The sequence below is a fragment of the Ambystoma mexicanum genome, chromosome 3q (genome assembly GCF_040938575.1).
Source record: "Ambystoma mexicanum isolate Mex_15411 chromosome 3q, UKY_AmexF1_1, whole genome shotgun sequence".
In the NCBI taxonomy this organism is placed as follows: domain Eukaryota; kingdom Metazoa; phylum Chordata; class Amphibia; order Caudata; family Ambystomatidae; genus Ambystoma; species Ambystoma mexicanum.
Genome location: NC_090926.1, coordinates 1227656336 through 1227677916, shown reverse-complemented (window position 1 = coordinate 1227677916; position 21581 = coordinate 1227656336). Strand labels below are relative to the sequence as shown.

At 50.5% G+C, this 21581-nt stretch overlaps 1 protein-coding gene and 1 long non-coding RNA gene across 6 annotated transcripts in view; one reads left to right on the top strand and one right to left on the bottom strand.

Annotated features, from left to right (window-relative positions):
• Window positions 1–21581, bottom strand: part of LOC138447793 (tetraspanin-1-like) — an 861729-nt gene that overhangs the window by 306656 nt on the left and 533492 nt on the right. The gene's annotated exons all lie outside the window — the stretch shown is intronic.
• Window positions 1–21581, top strand: part of LOC138447794 (uncharacterized) — a 223888-nt gene that overhangs the window by 126894 nt on the left and 75413 nt on the right. The window lies entirely within an intron of this gene.

Below are 21581 nucleotides of genomic sequence, written 5' to 3'. Positions count from 1 at the left end.
GTGTAATGAGGCCCTATGTTATTAATAAACATTTAAGACTTTTATCTTTGCAACAGGACTTCACAAACATGTAAAAAGTTTGCAGGGTGAATGTAATTTTGTGGTTTATAATTTAAGATGTTGTAGCCTTCACTGACATATAGGGAAAAGAAATGGCAAAGAATTGAGTATTCCATGGAAAGGGTACACAATGCCAATGTCAAATTCACTACTGACATGCCTGATGATAATCCATACACATGTACAGTTCTAGAATTTTAGGCTGAATAGTTCACATTAAAAATTACTAATAATTATTAAAAGTGCAAAACAATGTTTTACAAATTGTAGAGTTGGACTGGAATGTTCTGCAGGAAATATGTAACCTATTTATGTAATTTGTTAAGATGCCCCAACTGTACAAATGTGCCATTAATGGCAACACTGGATTTTAGCTAAAGTAACTGTGGGAGGTTCTGGACATTGTAAACCTTACATCATAAATCTGACATCATGTCTTTGAAACCCAACCAGTTGAGAGCAAGGAGTCAACCATTACCCCTGACCAATCCAGTTGTTTAGAGGTGTGCTTAGCTAAACCTGCCCTGCCATATAATTCGATGATGTCACCATGCTCTATAAAAAGGGGAGCTGACAGAACTCTGGACAGACTCTTTCCTGAATTTCCTGCGCCTGCGTTCCTGATCTTCTACCTTCATCGTGCCAGACTCCAGATCCCACTGCAAAGCCAAAGCATAGCTGATTCCAGATTCCACTGCAAGGCCAAAGCATTGCTGACCATCCCAGCAAGGCCTCAATCCTGAAACCCTACTAGAAATCCCAATACCCAAAGGGAGAAGCTGTGGTATTCTTTTGGGAAGCATCCTGAAACCAGACCAGCTTCTTGCCCACTAACTGCATGCCCTGCCATCCAGCTGTCCTGATTATCCGGTGACCAGAATCTTTTGGGACCAGAACCGGTTGACTGTCTAAAATCCCAGATTCAAAAGTGGACTGTGAGTATCCCACATCCCTTGACACATAGTCTACCCCATCTTGACTCCTCTCTCTAAGCAACCCTATCCATACCCTGATAACTTGTATAGACTGGTCTAATTCTCTGTGCACCCTGTTCTTGTTTTCAAGTGTTAGTGCAATTCTTTCATTCATCTTCTCAAGTAACTCCTTAGTCAAATTTTGAGTAATCAAACTAATTTCCGGAGGCCACCAGGGGGCGCAGGCGTGATGGCTGCCTGATTGTTCGGCTCCCCTAAGGCCCCGAGAGATTTGTGGAGTAAACCGCGATAAAAGGAACATTATCCTCCTGCAAAGGCTGAATCCAGGTGGGGGAACTCCTGGGGACTACAGCGACACCTTCCCGCGCCTTGGAGGTGCCCGGGTCCCCGAGATATTTGATTTGGAGCTTTCGCGCTCCCCCTGCCCTCTCTAGGCCCGCGCCGCGTACGAGGTGAAGCTCTGTGTCCGGGCCCCTCCTCTCTGCGGACGGGCGCAGCGCCCCGATCAATCTGAGGAATCTACACCCTGCGCCTCTGCCAACATCATTGAAAGCCCGTGGGAGCCCCTCGGAGATCGGGGCCCTCGTCCATGGGGGTGCCAGCGACGTGCCTGCTTTCGGCTCACGCCGCAGCGGTTTTGGAGGACAATACGCCCCGGGCTCCCACGGGCGGATCCCGGCTTGCCACACGCACGTCTGTGTATCTCGGCCCGGGTCGTCGTGGGAGCGCGCCCGGGCCCCTTCCTCTCCTCTCCCCCCCGGCGGCGGGGAACATCTTTGCAACAAGTGCCATAAGGATTCCCCCCGGCTGCTGCTGCGACGCGGCCCACAGAGGCCTACACCTAACAGGCCCGGGCCAACGCGGGAGCACGCCTGGGCCCCTCTGCGGAGCGCCTGGCCCCTCGTGGGGTTCACCCTCTTATTTAGGGGCCTATTACTTGCCATCCACAGCAGAACCCGTCGGCCTACAGTGGAGGCTAGGGGGGCGACTACCCTGGCGGCCTCTGAACGCACCCACCGGCCCCACGCCGGAGCAACCGTGAGTAGTGCCTGTCCCTCCCTGCCGCCGTGCAGGAGAGCCATAGCCAGTGGAGTGCCACAGCACTCAGAACAACGGATAGAAGGTCCCCTGTGGCCCCATACAAGTAAACACCCGAGGCGCCTGACCCGCCGGCGATCACAGACGCAGACCCTCCGTAAAGGTCCACAGGGAGTGGGGTGCGTCGAAGGACCTGGGACTGACCCCCACGGGGCATAAGGGGACTCGACAGAGCCAATCTAACTCTCAGAATCCGCCCACCTCGCGACACCTCATTGGAGCTGGGACGGAACCGGGGGGAGACCATGAGGAATATTGAGAAACCACAAAGATCTAGAGGTGGAGACACCCCATGAGTTGGAAAGAAACCCTGGTAAGATACCAATTCACTCCCCGAAAACCAGAGATAAAGATCAACTCCCCACCCACGCCAACCCCCGACATGAACACCATGCAGAACAATATCCAGACAATCCTAGACGAAATCAGGGGGATGAGAACGGACATGGGAGCCAAGCTGGCCGACCTCACTGCCAAGGTCTCCACGTTGGAGGTTAGAATGGAAGGGGTAGAGAATAACCAGGCGTCCACCGACTTCCTGGAAGCTCTGATGGAGGCAAGGTTTAAAGAGATACAGCGGCGCGAGGGGGAGCTCCGTCTCAAAGTTGACGACATGGAAAATCGAGAACGGAGATGTAACTTGCGATTCTTCGGCCTGACGGAGGCGGAGGGGGAGACCCAGACCGGCCTGGAGGGCAAAGTGCAGGAGATCATTAGGATTGTCTTGGGAACCGACTCCGGAGAAACCATCCTGATTGATAGGGTTCATCGAGCTAGTGGAGGCGGTAGGGGCCCACGCTCCGTGCTTGCGAAGTTCCACTATTACACAGATAAAGCAAAAATACTTTAAAGAGCTAGAACCCTAAGAGATATACAATATGACAATTCCAGGATGGCAATCTACCAGGACCTATCCGCCCTCACGCTACAAATGAGGAAAAAATGTGGTCCAATCACTAGGTGGCTACAGGAGAAGGGGGTCCGGTACCGCTGGGGACACCCATTCTACATATCCTTTGAATGGCAAGGGGAGAACTTTCAGCTCGTTACAGAAGTGGACATCCAAAGAGGCATCAACGAACTGGTCGGGGCCCCCCCGGGGTCCTCGAGGGAGCACAGCGGATCTGACAGAGACCCGAGCCGTGCCCCACGGGGCCCTGACCTCAGCCAGGGGAAACACAAAGTGAAGGGCACCCGGAAATTCCAATAAACCAGGCATCCCTCGGCGGGTCGCAGAGGACCTGCATGATTACAGGATAGAAGAGGAAAGAAAAGGAATGCAATGCCGATCTGTTGTGGTTCATTCGCTCATTCGCCCCCAGTGGCCGCCGGCGAATTGAGGAGAAATATTCGTTCCACTTTTGTTGATGCTAGGGCCTGCGCAATGGATCTGAGTGATCAAGAGGGAAGGGGAGAAAGTTAAAAAATGTGATGTTATTGTACTGTATTGCATTTGCCCGAGGGGCCCTCGTGGGCCCCTCTATGTTGGGGGGCACTGTATGTTGTATTAGGATGTTGCCACGGTTGGCGAGGCTTATGCCGAAATTGATGCTTGAAGGTTTCGGGTCCCACCTGTCTGAAACACGGAGTGGTGGTGTTCTCTGTTGTCGGAAGGTGGCCAGGTGCGGCCCCTGAGACCTTCGAGAACCCTCCTGATTCACACTGGAAGCTAGTTCACGGTTGGGCCCGGGCCCCACGAGACATAAGACATGCAGTGGGAATAAAGAGGGCTGGGTCGGGGGAGGTCCTGTAGAGGGATTGGACTCCGACTAAACCTGTGAAATGTTCCTATATGTATAATCTGGAGGGTATGATCCACACCATTTTCTCTCTCGGGGCCCGGGCAGCGGCCCTGGTGGTTCGTTGACTAAACCCGATGTATGTCGGGCGATGGAGACGGACGCCTAACAAAATGGGTAAGGGAAATGGGGAACTGGGGATCAGAGGAGGGAGTGGGGAGGGGAAAGAAAAAGGGAATGCCATGCCATGGTTCTGGGGTTCAAGTCCACGGATGATAACGGGGGTACTCACTGAGGCTTCACAGGGCAAGGGTAGCGACGACCATGGTTGAAGGTCGGATCGGCACGCTCATGTTAAGGACCTCAACTCACAAAACAAGCGGTCTTTCACAAGTAACCTATTCCGCAAACAGAAATTACTAGCCCTCTTCCTACAAGAAACCCACTATAGAAGGGGGGCCAAGTTGACGATTAAAGGAAAGGAGATGGGCAGAAACTTCTGGGCCTCGCACAAATCCTCGAAGAAGGAGGGAGTGGGTATCATCTTGGGTAAATCGCTGCATCTCACCGATGTGGAGACGAAAAGGGGCTTTGGAGGCAGATTTCTTGCGATCAAGGGGTCAGCCCAGGGGACACGAGTCACACTAGCCACCCTGTACGCGCCCAACGCCGGCCAAGTTAAGTTTATCCACAAGGTTCTTGGGGTCATGGACGGGTGGGCTGAAGGAGCCACAATCCTGGGCGGAGACTTCAATCTCATTACAGACCCCCATCTTGACTGGTGGTCGGCCAAAGGGACGGGACCAAAAGCCCCTACAAAAGATAACCTTGCCTTGAGGGACCTCCTACAAGAGTACTACTGGGTAGACGTATGGCGTAAATGCTGGCAAATCCCTGGGGGTTACACGTTCTTCTCCCCTCCCCACCAAACATATACCAGAATCGACTTGCTATTGGTGTCGGAGGAAGGAGTGGGAGAGGTTGGAAACCCTACGGTTGATTCTGTGACCTGGTCATATCATGAACATCTTGTTAAGGAATGGCGATTGCAAGCCACCGTGAAATCACGCAGGTGGTGCTGTAACGACACCCTCATGAGAGACCAGGTGTTTAGGGAATTCCTAAGGAACGAAATAGAAGCCTTCTTTTTATCAAACGACACAGGGGAAGTCCCAATGGTTACAGTCTGGGAGGTAGCGAAGGCCACCTTCAGGGGTCTCCTCATCGCAGAGGGCTCGAGCAAGAAGCGAGAGAGGGCCCCGATAGAATCCAAAATCCAGGAAGACCTGCGGGCCATGAGGGCACAGCTCACCAAAGGAAACATAGACTGCGAAAACCTCCTGAGTGAAATGAGAGAGAAGAGACAAGCCCTGCATAAAATCCTGATTGGAGAGGTAGTTAAAAAAATGAGATACACGAAGCAGAGATACGATGAGAAGGGCGACAGGGTTGGAACTCTTCTGGCACATAGGCTGAGGGGAAACAGGGCGAGAAGGTCAAGGACGGGGCAGGCAACGCCCAGATAAAAACTGAACACATAGCCGAATCATTTGCGGCCTTCTATATGGCCCTCTACACTAAACAAGAGGGTGAATCACTGGATGAAATTCGAAAATATCTCGAGGACTAGCCCCTACCCAAGCTCACAGACCTAGAGAGGGAGACACTGGACTAGGAGATAACAGAGGAAGAGGTGGAAGGGGCCATCAAAAAGCTTAAAATAGGCAAGACCCCGGGCGAAGATGGGTACACAGCGGATTTCTATAAACGATTCCAATCCGAACTAACCCAACCACTAACCAAATTATTTAACCAAATTAAAACCTTAGAAACCATTCCACCGCCATTCCTGCAGGCCATAATCACAGTAATCCCTAAGCCGGGCAGAGACCCAGCAGAGTGTGGCTCATATAGGCCCATCTCGCTCCTGAACACAGATGCTAAGATCTTCACCAGGATCTTGGCGACACGTCTAGAAAAGTGTCTCCCCCGACTGATCCATCCCGATCAGGTAGGTTTTGTAGTGAATAGACAGGGAGCAGACAGCATGCGCAAAACCCTGAACATACTGAGCTCAAACGGAGTGAAATCTGACGGTGCCCTTCTCCTGTCTCTAGACGCGGAGAAGGCGTTTGACAGGGTGAGCTGGGCCTTTATGGAGTGGGTTCTGTCGTCCTTGGGGATGGGACCCAGGTGGCGGGGATGGATGACGGCCCTTTACTCCTGCCCTTCCGCTAGAGTGGTGGTTAATGGAGGAGAATCAGAGCCCTTTCCCTTAGAGAGAGGCACAAGACAGGGAAGCCCATTGTCTCCCCTCATATACGCTCTGGTGATGGAACCTTGGGCCATAGCAATCAGGACTAACAATCAGATCCAAGGTGTTAAAATAGGGGGAACTGACTACAAAATAACCCTGTTTGCTGATGATGTCCTCCTGTACCTCTCTAAACCATCTCAATCAGTCCCAGAGGTGTTGAATATTCTAGAGCGATATGGATCCTTGGCGGGCTATAAGGTCAACGTAGATAAATCAGTGGCTTTCCCGGCAGGCCAGCTCAACGGGACCGAGAGACAATACATCGATAACCTCCCGTTTTGTAAACAAAGTGAGGGACTCTCTCACCTGGGGATCCGAATTCCATCAGACCTAAAGGATCTTTTCAAGGTAAACTACCTGCCCCTATGGGGGTCGATCAAACATGACCTGGGACGCTGGTCGAAATCCGGCCTTTCATGGATGGCTCGCCTTAACTCCATTAAAATGGTAGTCCTCCCCAAATTCTTATACCTGTTTCAAATGTTGCCAACCCAGATACCGAACTCATTCCTCCTAGAGATCAAGCGGACCCTTCTCCGCTGCCTATGGGCCGGCAAATCCCACAGGATTGCTTATGACACTCTCATAAGACCGAAAGATGAGGGTGGAATTAATTTCCCTGATCTAAACACTTATTATAAGGGGTCACAATTGCGCATCCTTGTTGACCATTTGACGACTGGCTCAAAGAAACAATGGATTACACTCTTTTCGCCGGTCACGTTGGACGAGTGGCTATGGCTCCCCAAAGCATCTATTCCGAGGAGGGTTCTGAAACATCCAGTGTTGGGGGTGCTGTGGTCCATATGGAAGGAGGGGGGTTACCCAAGATGGCTTACAACGTTGCCCTCACCTTTGAGCTGCATCTGGGCTCCCCCACTTTGGGAAGGGATCAACGAACCACTAGCCTTCCAGCAATGGTATGAGGTAGGTCTTTGTAGGGCCGACAGCTTTGGGTAGATGGGGTGTTTATAGCTCTTGGTGACCTGAAGGACGCCCTGGGCCTCCCTAACCTCTCCCCCATTCGATACTTACAACTTAAGGGTGCCCTTACCGAGAGCAGATTGGGAGACACGCTTAGGCGGGACCTAACCGATTTTGAGAAATTCCTCATAACACACAAAGGGACCAAGGGGGTGATATCGCGGCTTTATAACTTTTTGCTGTTCTCTGCCCCACGGGGCCCCCCATCTTCCCAAGTACAATGGGGAAAGGACCTAGGCACCCCCATAACGAAAAAAAGATGGACCAAGATCTGTAGGCAGGCACACCGTTCCATAAATGCACCCCAATACCGCCACCAGGCCCTGAAGTTGATACACAGATGGCACTACCCTCCACAGAGGATAGCCAGAATGAGAAAAGGTTACGACCCCCACTGCTGGAAATGCCACGTTGAAAAGGGGGACTGTGTCCATATGTGGTGGAAGTGCCAAGTGGCGCAAACCTACTGGAGCAAAGTCTTGTCATGGATAAGAGGAGTAGACGGAATGGTGAGAACTCTGTCCCCCTGGCTGGTGTTGTTTGGCATTGAGGTTGAGGGGGGCCCTAAGGTGAAACACGACCATATGTTGCAGGTCATGCTAGTCGCGGCTAGATGCTGCTGGGCCCAAAAATGGAAATCACCCCGACCTCCTGGGGAGGGGGAGTGGGTAGCGAAAACACGGGCAATCTATGATATGGAGTATTTAACCCACCTGATCGATGAATCCAAATCTAACATCGAGGCCCTATGGCTGCCATTTTTTTACAAGTATGGGAAAATGGCCTGAGGCATAAGTAATCATCTCAGACGGTCCTCTTGATGGGAACACTACTATCGGGGCACTCCCCTTGGAGTGGCGAGAGATCGATTGTTACAGGAAATGTGACTTTTATATGTTGGACCTTATCATTTGAGCACCTTCTTTCTTTTAGGAGCTACCCTATGCTCGCATTGCACCTTCAGAAGATGTGCTGGACCCTGTTGTTGTTATCGACTAATAAACCATGGCATGGGATAGGGGGCCGGGGGTGCGGGAGGTGGGGTGGGGGGGAGTGGGCGGTGTGGTGGGGGTTTGGGGGGAGTTGTGACCTTACTTTGATATACATCAATGTTTGCATTATTTCTCGAGTTACGTCATAATTGTAAAATTCCAATAAAAAACAAATTTTCAACAAAAAAAAACTAATTTCCACCTAAAGTTGTACGCTGGGGTGACAAGGTTGATGTCGCGAATCAACCTTGGATCTTACTGTGTCCCTTTTTAAAAGTCTGAATAATTTAGTTTAAGTAAAATTTGCCTTTCTTTCAAAACCGATTTTCTAATTTTTAACTGCTTTATCTTCCTAAAAACGAACCTCATTCTACCTTCCAAATCTCTCTCAATTCACCAGTTATACCCCTCATTTATACCCCTGCCAAATAACCGCATTTCGATTCAGTGTTTTTCAAAGTTTTTTTGAAAAAAACGATTTTTACATTTAAAACTGCAAACTAGAAAAAATGCAACTTTTCCAAGTGTGAATTCGGCTGCACTGGGTTTTCCATTTTAATCTGTTTTGTGAACTGTATGCTTTTGTGATACCTTACCTTATGGTTGATAGTGATCTAACATCCCTAATACTGTGATAAAACATATGCATATCATTATTTAAACACACATATAATCAATTATTTAGCAAAATCCAAAGTGTCATTTTAGGCCTTTGCAAAGGGCTTAAAATCCTCTTATTTTGTGAGGGAATGTCGGATTTTGATTCTGTTTTCTGTTTCTTATACGTGACTAAATGATGCTTCACTCTATCCACTCAGAAGAACACGTTACTTACCAACTGTAACGTTCTTTCGACTGGATGTTCCTCCCACGTATTCCTCATCTTGTGATATTCATATTCGTCAGCTTTGCTGCTTCAGAAATTTTTTTCGCCAGAGGGCGCTGTGCACAAGGTCGGGGCGTCGATGTCCCTCGATGGGCTCCGCACCGTGTCGACGTCACCATCAGTATAAATAGCTTGAGCCGCGCCCGTTGGCTACAGTTCTGTTTTTTTGAGGAAATATTAGAGGAACACCCCGGCGTGCTCCGTGACTGATAGACTCTTCGTGAGAGGGAAGTGTAACAAACGCAAACTGTACTGCGGGGTAGGATGGGAGGGTCAATGAGGAATATGTGCGAGGAGCATCCAGTCGAAAGAAAGTTACAGTTGGTAAGTAACTTGTTCTTCAAATGGATTGTGTCCTTTCACGTATTCCTCATCTTGTGTTAGACTCCCATAGCAGTGGTAAATTTGGAGTTGGGAGTACTAGTTATTGTTCTCATGGACAGAATAAAGTACTACCTTAGCAAACAAACCCTCATTGGAGGAGTAGGCATCTAAGCAATAATGCTTGATGAAGGAATGCAATGATGCCCATGTTGCAACTGAACAAATATCTGCTGCAGAGACTCCTCTCTTCAAAGCCGCAGAAGTAGCCATTCCCCTAGTGGAATGGGCTCATAGCCCATCCGGTGGGTCTTTCCCCGCTAATCTGTAGCACTCAATTATAGCCAGAATGATCCAGCAGGATATAGTTTGTTTTCTCACTGCTAATCCCAATTTATGACCTGTATAAGCTACAAAAAGTTGGTCATCTTGACATAACTTTGACATTCTTGAAATGTAAAAACTGAGAGCCCTTTTGGGGTCCAGCCTATGCAGTCTTTCATCTTCTTTGCCCAAATGAGGAGGAGGATAGAATGGTGGTAATATGATTTTTTGTGACAAATGGAAGACAGGGGGGGGGGGTCATTACGACCCGGACGCAAAGGGATACCGGGCACCGGTAATGACACCGGTGCCAGTAATCCCTTTGCGCCCTAATCCGAGGTCCCTTTGCGGTTTCAAATGGGCATTTCAAATGGGGATTTACCGGTCCCGCAAAGGGCGGAATGGACCGGTAAATCCCCATACCACCACGTCGGTGGCGGTACCGGTATTGGTGCTAGTCATGGCGCTAATGGCGCCATGACTAGCTCCAACCTCGGAATGAGGGCCAGAAACTACTTTTGGTAAAAAAGATGGTTTAACTTTAAGAACTACCTTGTCCTTGTAAAACGTAGTATATGGGGTTTTACATGAGAGAGCCTGTAATTCACAAACCCTGCGGGCTGATGTTAAGGCTACAAGAAGGACAGTCTTTAGTGTTAGAAGACTGAAGGGACAGGAGTGCAGAGGCTCAAAGGGTATACAAGTTAGAAACTTAAGTACTAGATTTAAATCCCAAGTTGGGACATGAAAAGGTACCGGAGGGTATACATTAGTAAGCCCTTTCAGGAATTGGATGATTCATGTAATTTTGAAGTAGGAAACCTCTTCCGAGGAGTGCTTGAAAATAGACAGAGCAGCAAGATATCCTTTCATTGTTCCGATCTGGAGTCCCAGATTGGCTAGATGCAATAGGAAAGAAAGCACCATTGAGATGCCACATTGAAAAGGATCCACATCCTTATCTTTGCACCAGTTACTGAACTTGTTCCAACGACATTGGTACAAAGATTTCGTTGCTGGGCTTCTGGCCAAAAGCAAAATCTCCATAACGTCATCCGGAAGATCCCAATACTTGTATCTCAACCTCTCAGAAACCAATGCGTGAAGGTTAAGTGTCTTGACCTCTGGATGGAGAACCCGACCTTCCTCTTGCATGAGAAGATCCTCTCTTTGCGGAAGACGTATTGGAGGGCAGATGGACATGTCCAGAAGGTCCGGGTACCACGTCCTCCTGGCCCAATCCGGGGCAATTAGGATCATGGTTTTCCTAAATTTTCTCAACTTCCTGATTACTTGAGGAATCACGGGGACTGGAGGAAAAGCGTACAGAAGTGCAAACTTCCAGTCCACCACAAACACGTCTCCTAGAGCTCCTCTCGGAGGAAATTCCCTTGAGCAGTACTATTTGCACTGCCGGTTTACCATGGCCATGAACAGATCCAATTGAGGGGTTCCCCAAAGGGAGAAGATCTCCATAAGGACTTCCTGAGCTAGCTCCAACACATGAGAGACTGTGCTCTGCCTGCTCACAGCATCTGCCGCCGTGTTCTGCTCTCCGGCTAGGTGAACTGCCGATAGAGAGATTCCTTCTTGTATTGCCCAGAAACAGAGCTGCATTGCCTCTCTGCACAGCGGTAGTGACCCTACGCCTCCTCTCTTGTTGAGGTATTACATGGCCACCGTGTTGTCCATCATTATCAGGACATTCGTTCTCTGTACAGAGGGCAGGAAGGCCTTCAGCGCTAGTCTGATTGCCCTCAGCTCCAATAGATTGATGTGAAGTTTGGACTCCGATGGAGACCAACGGCCACTGATTGTCAGATCGTTGGTATGGGCTCCCCACCCCCTGAGTGAGGCATCCGTTATAACCAGGTTACTCACCGGAGTGACCACCTTACTCCTAGTCCATAGTCCCCTTTCTTCCATACTCATGGGACATTCCTCCGTCCTGTGGGACGGAACCGGAGCACTTTGTAAAAGCATCAAAATTGTGCAAAAATGTTAGTCCTTCCTCTCTTTTACGTGGGGTACTGCACGCGGCCGTAACCCCGCCCGTCTTAGCTCCGCCCCGCGCATCGCCCATCAGTCCTTTTCTATCGCCAGGTCAGAGACCGTTAAGCAATAATAGAGGAACCTTATTGGAGAGGACGGCGGGCGTATGGAGGAAAGGGGACTATGGTCTAGGAGTAAGGTGGTCACTACGGTGAGTAAACTGGTTATACTCCTAAGTCCCGTCCCCTTTCCTCCATACTTATGGGAGATTCCCAAGCACTCCTCACAGGAACTACGGGTGGATGGAAAATCCCTTATTGAAACAGGTTCTTCAGCACAGCCTGGCCAAAATGAGCATTAGATCTGGAGCTCATGTCTAGACAATATTGTTTACAAAAAGCCGATGGGGAGGCCCAAGTAGCCGCCTTTGCAATGGTCTCTCAGGGGACATATTTCTGAAAGGCAACTGCGGCTGCACCAGGTGTGCATGAATACCTTTAGGAGGCTGCAGTTCTTGGACAGTGTAAGACTCCGTAATACAGGCAGCGATCCATCTGGAGATAGTCGCCTTAGAGGCCTGTTTACCTTGTGGATTACCAAAAGTCACCAACAGATGAGAAGAGCTCCTAAATTCAGATGTTCTGTCCAGATAGAATTTAAGAGCCCTTCTAACATCCAAACAATGTAGAACCCTTTCCGCTTCTGAAGCTGGGTTTGGAAAGAAGACCGGCAGGGAGATTGACTGATTCATATGGAAATCAGAGACCACCTTTGGCAGGAAAGAAGGAATTGTCCGTAGGACCACCTTATCCTTATGGAAAACCAAAATGGGATGCTCCGCCGACAGAGCTTGGAGCTCACTCACCCGCCTTGCGGAAGTAATGGCAACCAAAAAGGACACCTTCAACGAAAGGTACTTAAGGTCCACCGTGGCCATTGGTTCGAACGGATTATGGCACAATGCGTAAGGACCACATTCAGATTCGACGTCTGGTGCGGCTTGTGAACCGGAGGATAAAGACGCGTCAAACCCGCAAAAGTGCCTCTTAACTACTGGGTTCGACAGAGAATAGGAGCACTGATCTGTGGAAAGGTAGGCGCCTACCACCGCAAGATAAGTCCTGGATGACAGAACATGAACGCCCGATTCTGCTAGGTGAGACACGAAGGACACCACCCTGGGATCCAGCTGTTTGGCTAAGCACCAGTGACGGAACCAAAGCCACTTGCTCTTATACTGAGACCTGGCCGAGGGCTTCCTGGCTGCCTGAATTATTTCCATGTTATCAGCAGACAGGTTGAGATGCTCTAAAGACCTGAACTCGGGCACCATGCCGCCAAGTTGAATGATTGTGGGGAGGTGTGCCACAGCTGTTGATCCCTCTGGTGAAGCAGATCGGGACTCACCGGTAGCCTGATCGATGCACACATCGACAGATGATGAAGTTCTGAGAACCAGAACCTGGCCGGCCACCACCGGGCTATGAGGAGAAGAGAACAGTTCACTGTGTTCCTCAGCTTGCAAATCGTCTGATGAATCAGAGGCAGAGGCGGGAAAGCATAGGCCCTCATACTGTGCCAAGGAATCTCGAGAGCATCCCCCAGAGAGGAGGCTCCCAGACCATTTCTGGAGGCATGCATATAGAGGAAGTTTCTTGTTTGCTGATGTCGCGAAGAGGTCCACAGGAATAACCGTTCCGGATCTCTGCTTTCAATTCCCACTCGTAGCTGACCACTGTCCGCCGACTGAGGGCATCCGCCGTGACGTTCAGCTGGCCCGGGATGTGTACTGCTACCAGCCAGAAGCCATGCTGAACTGCCCATTCCCAAATCTGGATGGTCAGATCCACAAGAGGGGAGACTTGGTGCCCCCTGCTTGTTGATGTAATACATTGACACCACATTGTCCGTGCGGATACAGACCACTTTGTTGGTAATGACCGGCCTGAACGCCATGAGCGCTAGAAAAATCGCCAGAAACTCCAGATGATTTATGTGAAGGAGCTTGACCTGAGGCGACCAAAGGTCAGAGACCTGAAGAAGATCCAACCTCGCACCCCATCCAGAAGGGAGGAGTCCGTCGTGAGGGTCTCCACCGGGGCTGGGTCTTGAAACCCCGCACCCACTGACAGGTTGCTGAGAGACGACCACCAAGCCATGTCCGTTCTCCTGGAAGCCGGAATCCATATCAACTTGGAGTCCAGATCCACAGCCTGATGCCAAGAACTCCGAAGAGCCATTTCAGTCCGCCTCATCTTGAGTCGAGCAAGAGGTAGAGCCAATAGGCACAAGGCCATGATGCCCAGAAGCCTCTGGAACCACCAGGCCGACATACTCTCCGACTGCGCAAACATCTGACACGTGGCCAACAGATCTGCCATTCTGTCCCCGGTCAGGTAAACTCTGCAGTCAATCGTGTTCCAGCGAAAACCGAGGAAAATCAAGTCCTGAGAGGCCGTCATAGAAGATTTCTGCCAGTTCACTGACAGCCCGAGGTGGAACAGGAGCTGGGGGAGAGACTGAAGATTACACGCGGCTTTCAACGTGCAAGGGCTGCTTAACAGCCAATCGTCCAAATACGGATACACATGGATAGCCTGTAGACGAAGATGGGCTGCAATCACCGACATCATTTTCGTAAAGACACGCAGTGCCGAGCTGAGGCCAAAAGGAAGCACTCGAAACTGGAAATGCTCCCCTCCCACAGAGAAACACAGGTATTTCTGGTGTGGATTCCAGATCAGAATATGTATGTCCGCATCCTAAAGGTCCACCACGCTGAGCCAATCGCCCATCTGCAAGGAGGACTTTATCTGAGCAGGCGTGATCATCTTGAATTTCTCTTGGGGTAGGAAAAGATTGAAATGGGAAAGGTCTAGAATGGTGCGCAGGCCAGTCTGGTTGGATTTGGGCACTGTAAACAGTCAGAGTAGAAGCCCTCCCCTCGTTCCCCTAGGGGAACGGGTTCCACTGCCCTGAGATCCAATAACTTCTGAATCTCGGCCCTGAGGGAGGGCGAACCTGACTGCTGGAAAGGAGGATTGATGGGTGGGGTAGGGGAGAGGGGTAAGCGGAAGCCCGCCCGAGCGACTGACAAGACTCACCGGTCCTCGGTGATAGTCTGCCACGCCTCCCAATGAGACGCAATGCGTCCTCCCACCGGGGTCTCGTGCGAGTGCAGAGAACCCTCATTTGGCAGGTTTTTCAGTGGCGGCACCACCTGAACCTGAGGAGGAGGCTGAGGAGCTGGAGAAAAACCGACTCTGTTGCTGCCTCCGGCGGGAGTTTCCCTGAAGGGGTATCAATTCTGCAGGATTTTCAATTGAGAAAACCCCTGAAACCAGAGGAGGAGCGGGATTGTGACAGCAGTCTCTGCATCCTAAAATGTGGTTTTACCAGGAGAGACAAGGATTTGGCGGTCTGGGTGCTATCCTTCGTTTTGGTCGGTTCCACATCCGTTGAGGAATGAAAAAGCTCCTTGCCGTCAAACGGCAGGTCCAAAACCTTGTCCTGTACCTCCTTGGAGAACTTGGTGGCGTGCAGCCAAGCCTGCCGAGAGGTATCCACTCCAAGCATAAGGCCCCGGGCCGAAGTGTCAACATGATGAGCCGCGGCCTCCAGCAGATCTTGAGCCAGGACCCTGGCATCAGACAATCCCGCCTTAAAGTCCTCAAGTTTTTCAACCGGGATGAACTCCTCAAACTCCGACAGACCTTTCCTATTTTCCATTTTCATATTCGCCCCCGCTAACACCAGTTCTACATTAGCCTGTCGTAGTTGCAGGGCCGAGTTAGCAAAAATCTTCCTCCCCAGGGAGTCAAGAAGCTTATCCTCTTTCCCCAGGACCTGAGTAGCCGTCGTAGAAGAGGATGCTGCAGGCCTGGACTGCAAAGTGGCCACAGCCACCACTGTGGAGGAGGGGGGCACACTTGATGCTAAGGCCACCTCTTCCGAAGAATGCAGCCTGTAGCGCGTGCCAATTTTCTTATTCTCTTAATAGAGTGTGGCCTCTCCCAGACTCTACGGACCTCGGCCAAAACGTCCTTCTGCAAGAACAGGCCGGTACGCTCTGAAGGAGACAAGGTGAACGCCCCCGAAAGCACACCCTCCTGCGGAGCGGGTGTATCGGGCACTGGGACATCCAACAAACACATCATGTCAAGCACCCGGTCGTGAAAGGCTCTGATAGAGCGGGGCTGGTCTTCACTGTCCTGATCAACCTGCGTGTCATCCGACAGGTCAGGGTCCGGCTGAACCACATCAGGCACCACAACAACCTTGTCCACTGGGGACAACGGAGGCAAGTGTGGATAAGTAGGGGGAGACCCGCAGGCAAGGGCGGCCCGGCGGAACCACTGGAAATGCAGGTGGAACCAACGGCGCTGGCGGGCATATCTCCCTAAACAGACTCTTAAAATACTCCTTCATGGGGTCAGAACGCATATGTTTTTTGAAATTTGCCGAAAAAAAGACGTCCTCCGCCGACGCTTTTGGAGAGGCCGGAGGAGGCCTCCCATGAGGAGGGTAATTCTAGGGACGCAGGGTAGAGGGTTGCCAAGAAGGACCATCCCCAGAGGTGTCCACATAAATCAAGGGTGCCGACGCCACAGGCAGCAAGACATTGTGCGGAAGGGGCATCCGGGCGTTCCAGTCATAAACTGGATGAAACGGATGTGCACAAGGAAACCGATGTTCACCTACAGAACCAATCCCTACACCTGAGGCCGATGGCGTAGTTGTAAGGGATGCATCTAAAATGGCCGCTGTGGTCTTGGCGGGAAAGGCCGCCATTTCTGAACTGCGACACGTGTGGAAGTGATGCAGGGGTCCCCACAGGTGGGTCAAGGTTCTTCATTTTAGCCTTTACACAATGTCTTTGTGACATGCTAATAGCCAAACTAGCCTTCTCAGGAAGGACCTCGGCACTGCCGGTAAAGGAGGAATTATGGTCCGAAACCTCACTCCTTGCCCCCTCAACAGCTCTGAAGTCAGCGCAAGAGCGGGAACGATGAGGAACACCTTTCACCGACAAGGCCTTAACAGGCCTCTCAGAACTGTTGGTCACCTTAGCCTCTAAACGAGGGACCTCGGACCGAGCCCAATAGTAGCCTCTTCACGCCGGGCCTCGAACCTCCGTTCGGTATGAAGAAGCCCAGCCGAGGCCTCGGGCACACCCTGGTACTTTTGAGGGAAGCTCAATTCAAGGAGGCCTTGGAGCGAGCTCCGGTACCCCACGACTCAGTAGAACTGGGTCTACAAACAGCCCCCACAGGAGTGGCCTCGGATTGTAATCCGGTGTCTACAGGTCCCTTACGGAGACCCTCGGAGAAAACTCAGGTACACATTTTAGGCCCAGAGGGCACCTCAGGGGAAGCCCCGGTAACAGAGCCCTTGATGCTCCTCCGAGACCGGGAAGACCTCAGAAGGAGTGCCCTGGCCGGGGTGCTCTAAAAAGTAAGGAACTTACCGGGTGTTTCTTCTTTTCATCAATGAAGGATTGAAAATGAGTAGGAGTGTGCTGAAACACCTCCTCCCACCGCTCTAACCGACGTTGAAGTGCCCGGACCGAAAGGGAATCGCAATAAAAACACGGTGGTCGGGACCCAAACACTCTAAACAAAGAGGATGGGGATCCGCCCTAGTGAAGCGTTGCTGACAGGAAGAACAATTCGGGAAGTCTAGCTGAAACGGCATAGACGGACTATCACGCGATCGCTAGCGAGAGCCAGAGAGGAGGAAATTGGAAGAAAAAACCTTCCGCAGATGCAAGTGCATCCAGTCTCAATTGAGCGGACAAAAGGACTGATGGGTGATGCGCGGGACGGGGCTAAGATGGGTGGGGTTACGGCCTCGTGCAGTACCCCGTGTAAAAGAGAGGAAGGACACAAATTTTGCAACATTTTGATGCTTTTACAAAGTACTCCGGCCCCGTCCCACAGGACGGAGGAATGTCCCATAAGTATGGAGGAAAGGGGATGGGACGTAGGAGTACTACTGTTATCTCCGGCCATGGTTGCCAAAAAGATTCTCCTTTGAAGATGTTGTCGTTGCAAGCCCACCATAGAAGAACCCGAGCAACTGCGCTCGGGACTTGCAGAAGATCAGACATGTTCCCCGAGAACTGTGACCACTGAGTTCTGAGGGCCCACTGAAGGGATCTCATTCTCAATCAGGCCTCTGGCACCAGAAAAATGCAGGATGCCATAAGGCCGAGCTCCCTCAGAAAATTGAAGGCCGGCAGATGCTGGGCATTCTGGAACTTTGTTACCATCTGCAGAATCTGGAGAGCTCTCACCTCGGAAGGCGAGGCTTTGCCCGAGGAAGTGTCCGAAACTGCTCTGATAAACTGGAGTTTTTGGGACGGTATAATGTGGGACTTCTTAAGATTGAGGGAGAAGCCCAGTTTGTGAAGGACGTGACAGGTGATCGACAGATGTTTCTGAGCTTGTTCGGGAGAACGTGCTCTAATCAACCAATCGTCCAGGTATGGGTAGACGTGAATCCCCCCTCTGCTGAAACTCGCTGCCACCACCGCCATCAGGTAGGTGAAAACCGTCGGGGTGGAGGTCAGCCCGAATGGCAGAACTCGAAACTGATAGTGAGAACCGCCAACTGCGAACCTCAGGCTCTTTCTGTCTTTGGGATGGATTGGCACATGAAAGTAAGCATCCTGAAGGTCCAATGATACCAACCAGTCTTGGAGTTGGAGAGCCTGAAGGATCTGAGAAAGGGTTACCATCTTGAACTTGTCCTTCCTGAGGAACTTGTTCAAGTTCCTTAAGTCCAAGATGGGTCTCAGTCCTCCGTCCTTCTTTGGGATGAGAAAGTAAGGGGAGTACCAACCCTTGTTCCTCTCCGCTACAGCTACATGTTCTATTGCACCTTTCTCTAGCAGGGTTAAAATTTCCTGCAACAGGAGCGGGTTTGGAATTTTGGCAGAGTTGGTTGCCGGTGGATGATCCTGAGGCCTTTTTAGGAAGGGAAGGCAGAAATCTTGAGCTACTGTTTCCAGTGGCCAAGCATCTGAAGTAATGCCCTGCCATTCTTTCAGATGCTGAGAGATTCTGCCTCCTACTGGGGTTTTGTTGATAAGGTACCAGAGTGATTTGGAGGCAGCTGCAGGAGTGGCTGAGGACAAAGATAACGTTCCTGAGAATGGCTTTGCAGTCTTTCCTCGTCCACCACAAGTGACATTTCTTTTACCTCTTTGAAAGGCCCGTCCTCTTCCTCTACCAAAAGAGTAGTAGTACCGAAAAGGACAACCCCTCCAGGAAGATGAGCCCGAATAGGGTTTTTGAGGCTGTCGCTTGGAGGCGCTAAGAGATTTAGCTGCCGCTTTTGAGGTCTGTAGTCTTTCTAGGCTTTCATCGGCCTTATTACCAAACAGCCTCAAGCCATCAAAAGGCATGTTGAGAAGTCTGGCCTGCACATCTGGTGCAAACCCTGACTTTCTCAACCACGCAAATCTGCGTAGCACTGTGCTTGCAGCCATGGACCTGCTGATACTTTCAGCAGTGTCCAATCCAGACTGGAGACATTACCCCATTGCCTCCTTTCCGTCTTTGACAATATACAGGAAGCCTTCCCTTTCCTCGCCTTCCGGAATTTGTTCAGTCGCCGCCAAAATACAGTCCCACAGGGTATGTGTGAACATGGCCAGGGTACAGGTGACGGTACTTGACTTTAAAGCCATGCTACGCGAAGTAAAAACTTTACGGGCCCAAGCATCTACCTTCTTATCCTCTCTATCCAGAGGGATAGTTGGATAGGCAGTCTGTCTTAAAGTAGTTGCAGCCTGAATAACCAGACTTTCTGGAGTGGGATGCCTGTTCAAATACTCAGGATCAGAAGTAGAAGTTCTATACTTCTTAGGAAAATTAATGTTTACTGCAGCAATGTTGTCAGGAGCTTCCCAGTTCTTTTCTACTGTTCTCTGAAGTGCCCTATGGAAAGGGAGAACTGGGTCCTTCTGGGGGCCCGATCTAGAATGTCCGTCATGTCATCCTGATTAAAGGTGGGTGAGGCTCTACCCCAACCCATATATTCCACCACTCTATTCATTAAACTACTGTACCCTGAATCTGCATGTTCTGCAGGGTCTGGTCTCGAAAACTCTAGCTCAGGTGACGTATCAATGCCACTAGCAGAGTGAAGAGTCTCACACAGGTCTCTCTTTTTTGATTCTGGGTCTATTAGTTCTTCTGGAACCTGTCTAGTGCCATATTGCACCCCAAAGGGAGAAACCTCCTCATCTTCAGAGCCACTTTCTTCAAATATCAAAGACATTGGGCCTCATTACGACTTTGGCGGTAGCCATGCCGCTATTGGCGGCATGGCTGCCGCCAAAATCGGGTCCGAGTTCCCTGAATGGGGAATCACTGGGCCATTCCGAGTTTGGAGGGCCCGGTAATCCAGGCCCGGACCTTCCCCATTCCCATTTGAGCCCCCATAGGGCTCAATGGGAATGGGAGAGGGAGCAAACAGGCCGATTACGAGCGGCCCGTTGTTTGCTCCCTCTTCCCCTCGCAGGACCGAGTAAGGACACCTGGTTTGACCGGGCGTTACTTACCGGGTCCCGCGAGGGGCGCTTGTAATGAGGCGGAATGGGTTTAACAAGTCTGCCTCCTTTAGCGGAGCCCGTTAACCCATTCCGCCTCAGTCGTAATGAGGCCCATAGACTTTAAAAGTCTGATTGTGGTAATGGAGTAAATCTCATGTCTTGTTCATGTGTTTTAGCCGAAGGAATTGAAGGATCCTTCAATGGTATCGAAGGAATCTTCGACGACACCGATGGTGTCTTGGACAAAGGCATCGAAGCTGTCGGCGCTGATGGCGTCGACAAAGTCGCTGATGTTTTCGACGACTTCTGTTTTTTATGCCGTGTTGGGAAAACACTCGACTCTTGAGGATTCCTCAACGACTTGACGTTGACTCGAGTCTTACGAGGTTCACCCATACTACTGGGTTTTACTGCAGTAGTTCCTGACTTCCCTCTGTCGTCCGATGGAGCGACCAGGGTCTGGCTCTTTTGAGGCTTGTTTGAGGGGGTTGAGGCCGCATTCTCAAAGACTTCATCTTTCTTCTAATATCTTCCCATTTTCTTGGGGAATCAGACTTAGTCGGGCATCGTACCAATTCGGTAGATGTATCAGATGATGACGAGGGAGATCTATGTCTCCTTTTAACTCTTTTCGAAGAGGAAGATGAAGAGCGCCTCGATCTACTACGAGATCGGGATCTCTTGGAGTGTTTTTTGTGATGCTCCGATTCTTTTGAATCAGATGATTTTTTATGTCTTTTAGACAAAGCCTTCGAAGAGGCCTTAGAAGCATCCCTCCCCACCGCCAGTTTACCTTTCCTCTCACGAAGAGCCTTCTCTGTCATCGACTTACAGGAACCAGAGTCGCCGGTTCGATGAGCTGAACCCAGGCATCAAAGACAAATGTGGTGAGGATCTGTTATCGACATCTTTGAACCGCAGTTGATACATTTTTTTAACCCCGTCTTGGGTGGAGAAGGGGTAGATGAAGATGACATTTTGTGAAGAAAATGTAGAAGTGCGCCGTTCTCGAGAGCGAAGCAATCGGAAAAACGGAACTGAAGCCAACGGGCACGGCACAAGCTATTTATACTGACGGTGACGTCGACACGGTACGGAGCCCGTCGAGGGACATCGTGCACAGCGCCCTCTGCTGAAAAAAAAAATTCCGAAGCAGCTGGCGAATATGAATATCAAAAGATGAGGAATACGTGGGAGGACACAATCCATTCGAATTCGATTATTTGTGGGTTGAGGGAACATTGCAGGGGGAAAACCTTAACTTGGGTGCTCTCTATCCTAATTCAAAAAGTGCTCCTATTCATTTGTGCTTTGGATATGTTTTACTAGAAGTTTAACCAAGTGCATTGCTTTCATTTCCATTGTCATTATCA